We start from the raw sequence: 5,577 nt of genomic DNA, 5'->3' as shown, positions 1-5,577 counted from the left end.
AACCATGTCATTGTGATAACTGTAAATACTGGTACGACTCTGTAGCTAAATTTAATGAACACAAATGTTGTGTACAAAGAAAACCAAAGGTTGTTTTCCCAACAAAAAAAACATATAAAGTTCAAGAATTATTACAAATAACAAGAAGTAGAGAATGTTATATATGCTGATATTGAATGTTGTGTGGAAGGTATGAATAGAAGTATAGGTGATGACATATTTGTAATATCTACATATGTGCCTATTTCAATTGGCTTTAGTTGGGACAATGATTCCTATAGTGACTACCTTAGTACTGATTGTATTAAACAATTTGATAAAGACTTATTAGATGGAGAAAGAAAATAATATCAAACTTAATAAGCTTATGGTATTTACTAAAGATAAACAAACCAAAACGCTAACAGTATATGTCGTACATGCGACAAACAATGAATAAACGAAGTCAGAGACCATTGTCATGAAACAGGTAAATACAGATGCCCCGCACGTAAGATATGTATCTCATTTATAAAGATCAGATATTTATACAATTGTATTCGATACTTAAAAAGCTATGACTTCAATCTACTGTTTGGTGAGATAACCAATCAAAAGGCTGGTAAAAAGTAAAAGCTCTCCCCTGTGGCATTGATAAATCCAGAACCTTTAGAGTAGGCATATTAAAGTTTATGTTTAGTTATAGTTTCATGGGCACATCAATATGCAAAATAGTTGTGATTTATGATCTAAAAAACGAATTGTTTTACCCATACGAGTATTTTAAAGACAAAAAATCATATTATAAAATATTAGGTAGCATCAAATCGGAAACATTAGGTAACATCAAAGTAGTTAACATCAAAGAGGACCTCAAATCTTCATTAACAAGTGAACTACCATCTCAGGAAGAAGTTGATAACTTTAACAGAACTAATAGTAAAAAGACTGGTAAAGAGGTAACACTAGAAAACATGCATAATGATATTTATATATTACAACATTGTTTTAGCTCATATACTGGACTGAATATAAAAACATACTAAACTCAACCCACTACACTACATAAACCTTCCTGGTTATATTTTGACTGTTTTCTAAAGACAAGTGGAGTAGTTCTATATGCCATTCAAGATGAACAACTGTTGAAAGACTTCATTGGTGCAATAAGGGGTGGTATTTGTGGTGTCATAGGTAATAGGTTTTTGAAATATTTTGACTCTAGCTCTAACACTAGTCCCGATTTCACTTCTAACTCTAATCCTTACTCTAGTTCTAGTCAAGACTCAAGTCAAAGATCCTTGGTGAGACATGACTGGAGGTCCATGGCGCAGCATGATCAAGGATCTATCCAATAAATAGAGGCTAACAATCTATACGGCCATGCTCTAAGGCAGACATTACCATACAAGGAATTTAGCTTTGCAGACATATCTCTAGAGGGGGCTAAATACTAGTGATGAGAATGAATATGGGTATTGGATTGTTAGTGATATAAACTTAACAGACAAATGTAAAGATAATACTAGAAGTTTACAACTACTCCCGCTTAAGAAAGATAGTGAGAATGAATTAAGCTATAGACAAAGAGAGAAAGGTAGCGCAAGAGCAGAGAATCTAACCTCTGCACCAAACCAATATAACAGATTATCCAATCCACTATAGAATTTCCATGTTTGTTGTTAGTATGGGAGCAGAGGTTACTAAAGTACATAGAATAATTAAACTTCTGCAAGACTACATTATTAGATACTATATAGAGCTTATTACTGACATGAGAGCTACTGCTAAAAATGAGCATGAGGGATATACGTTCAAGCTATTGAAAAATGCGCTATTTGGCAAAACCAGTAAGAATCCTCTAACGCATATAGAAGCTAAGCTACTAACAGATGATTATGAATTACCTAAATCTGTATCCAAACCAACACTCAAAGATATCTTTAGACATAAAGATTTTGGCTCTAATAGAGTTTTGATAATTAAACAGTCATGAAACAGGTAAATATAGAGGCCCCGCATGTAAGATATGTAATCTCAATTACAAATTTCAGATATTTATACCAAATGTATTCCACACTGGTAAAAGCTATGACTTCAATCTACCGTTTGGTGAGATATCCAATCAAAATGCTGGTAAAAATAGAAGCTCTTCCCTGTGGTAATGGTAAAATCAGAATCTTTAGAGTAGGCATTATAAAGTTTATGGATATTTAAAGTTTTCATGGGCACATCAATAAGCAAAATAGTTGAAATTTTTATCTAAAAAACAAATCGTTTTACCCATACGAGTATTTGAAAGACGAACAATCATATTATAATATATTAGGTAACCTAACTAAAGGAGACCTCAAATCTTCATTAACAAGTGAACTGCCATCTCAAGAAGAAGTTGATAACTTAATAAAACTAATAGTAATAAGACTGGTAAAAAATTAACACTAGAAAACATGCATAATGATATTTATAGTTCATGGTTTTAGCTCATATACTTGACTAAATATATAAACATATAAATTTAACCCACTACACTGCATAAGCCTTCCTGGTTATGGTTTTGACTGTTTTCTAAAGAAGTGGAGTAGCTCTAGATACCCTTCAAGATGAAATGTATTGTTAAAAGACTACATTGATGCAATAAGAGGTAGTTTATGTGGTGTCAAGGGTAGTAGAAAAGTTGTAACTCTAGCTCCAGCTCTAGTCAGATTTTTGATCTGCCTCTAATCCTAACTCTAGTTCTAGTCCAGAATCTAGTCAAAGACCCATGGTGGAACATGACCAGAGGTTCATGGTGCAGCATGATCAAAGATCCATCCAGTACAGAGATGCTAACAATCTGTTATCCAGTTGCTATTGACGAATAATATTGATAGATAATATTTGTTTAGATATATATAACTTTCATCATACAAACCATCATGAATGGTTTTTGTTTTTAGTTTAATTAGTTCTAGTCTTTCTAATAAATGGTTGGAGTCAATAGTTTTCAATAGATAACTAACTTTATTTTCTTTTTCTTCAGTAGAATCATGAAGAGTTTCTTCGGTAATAGATCCTTCTCTGGGTGATATATTTTTAAATCTTAATTTATGAACAATTTTCGCTCTATTAATTCTTTTATCCCCTCTTTGTTTGTAACAAATATCCCATAGAGGTCGTTTTATTTTATTTTCACCAAATCTTATGTATTTTTCATATACATCTTTATAAGCAAAACATAGAGCAGCCTTTTGAGAAATTATAAATAATATTTCTCATTCTTATACCATTTTCTGTTACAGATACATTTTTACCATTTATATGAAAGGGTTTTGCACTTGCATCAATAGGGATTATTTGATTTTGTTTGTTCTGTTGATTCCTCATATCTGCTAGGGTTTCAATCATATCTTTGCTGAAAGTAAATGTTTCACCTTTGGCATTGTTAATGGGTTAGAGAATATACTTTGTGGAAACTCGAAAGATTTTAAAGTAAGACTACTTTGGGGATTCGCCTGTGCTTCACCATCCTTGACTTTTAACACATCTAATGCTTGGTTACCGATGGAAAAATTCTTTTCACCATAAGCATTCAACGTTTTAGATAGAGGATCAAATAGCTCCACTATTTTATCAGAATATTCTTTTTTTCTAAGTTTCTCTTCGAATCTATTTCTTCTGTTTTTATCTTTCCTTACTCCTTTCTCTTTAGAAGAGCTGTGCTCGCGGCATGTCAACCTATATGGTTTTGATGATAATACTAAAAACACAATTATGATTTTACTTCTAAATTCACATTTAATTTTACCCGTTACTTCATTATTGGTTTTGATTTGTATATCAAGATTGCTTAAGTCCATGTACTCGTCAGGTATATTACCTTCAGTCCAACTTATTATGAAGCTATCAGTATCTATATAAATCAGCTGTTGATAGTTGAGTGATAGTTTTAGAACATTATAGAATGTATCATACATATGTCGTTTACTTAGTTTTAATACTGTAGCACCTAGATGAATTGGCTGGTCACATTTTATTTCTTTATTCTCAAAACTCTATTAGAGCTGCATCTTTATAACTAAAGAAATCTCTGAATGTTGGTTTGGATACAGATTTAAGTACTTCATATTCATCTGTTAGTATCTTAGCTTCTATATGCGGTAGAAGATTCTCACATGTTTTGCCAAATAGCGAATTTTTCGTTAACTAAAATGTTTTTCTCTCATGTTCATTTTTAGCAGCAGCTCTCATCTCAGTAATAAGGTCTATATAGTCTCTATTATTATAGCCTTGCATAAATTTAATTATTCTATGTACATTAGTAACCTCTGCTCCCTTACCAACAACAAACATTAAATTCTATAGTGGATTGGATAATCTGTTTTACTGGTTTGGTGTAAGATTAGTTTCTTTGCTCTTGCGCTACTTTTCCCTCTTTCTCTATAGCCTAATTCATTCTTACTAATTTTTTAAGCGGGAGTAGTTGTAAACATCTAGTATTATCTTTACATTTGTCTGTTAAGTTTATCACAAACAATCCAATACCAATAGTTGCTCTCATCACTAGTATTTAGCACCTCGTCTAGAGATATGTCTGTAAAATTAAACTCCTTGTATGGTAATTTCTGCATTAGAGCATAGCCGTATGACCTGAAATGACTCCGTACTCACCCGTTTGTTGCTATTTCCTTAGCTTAGACTTTTTTAAGCCTTTATGGTAATAGCCCTTTAACTAAATTAGTCTTGACTAAACTATTTCACAAGCACAGAAAATCAAGCATTGACTAAAATTAAGTGACCTTTCAAAAGGTTTTGTACTCCAAGAACATCGACTAAGGGCATCATCGAGACGGTCGATTTCTCAGGATCTTAGAGCCTGTTTTTTTGCGAGATCAAAGTGAAGCCACTCAAAGTGAAGAGGTTAGTTTTGCTTACTGGTAGGTGACGTGACATTATTGCTACGTATAAAAAATTTCTTTGGACGGGTAAACTGATTAGATGCAAACACTGTCTGCAGTAACCCTAAGTCCTGATGGAAAATGGCTGACCGTTTTGTGGAAGTAGGTCAATGCTGGTCTGGTTAGCTTGTGTAGTGAACCTTAATAACTTGATCAATTCGGTGGCGTTGATTACCGGTTGATGAAGTAAACATTTAGTGAATTTAGAACCTGCTATATTTCCCAATCGTAAAGTCACCAATTTTTTTTCTCTAGATTTTCTTTGTGAAGATTTAGCGTTTATCGACCAAAACAAGAGACAGCAAACACTTCTACCAGTAATGTTCCTCAGAAAAAATGAGTGATACATTTACCTCGCCAAAAATTTTCTACGGACTGAACGAAGGGCTTCGTATACTCCTTTTTCATAGTTTTTAGCAGTTGTTCTGTGAGCTCGCTACCCTGCTGGTAATACTTCCTCTCAGAATTTTTTTTTTTACAAAGAACTGTCCAATGGTGCATCGGATAAACCTCAATCATAATTATTGGAATTGCACACTGTGTACTTATCCTTTTGGTCGTTTCCAATAAACATATCAGATTTGAATATCTCGGCAACTGCATGCAAGCATTCAAAAATAGTAGAAGTCAGCAATCCACAAACCGATCATCTAAGTTTTGT

The sequence above is a fragment of the Convolutriloba macropyga genome, unplaced genomic scaffold (assembly GCF_964194025.1).
Source record: "Convolutriloba macropyga unplaced genomic scaffold, txConMacr16.3 SCAFFOLD_2904, whole genome shotgun sequence".
NCBI classification, from domain to species: Eukaryota; Metazoa; Xenacoelomorpha; order Acoela; family Convolutidae; genus Convolutriloba; species Convolutriloba macropyga.
The sequence above is the reverse complement of the archived record's forward strand: the minus strand, read 5'-3'. Positions refer to the sequence as shown.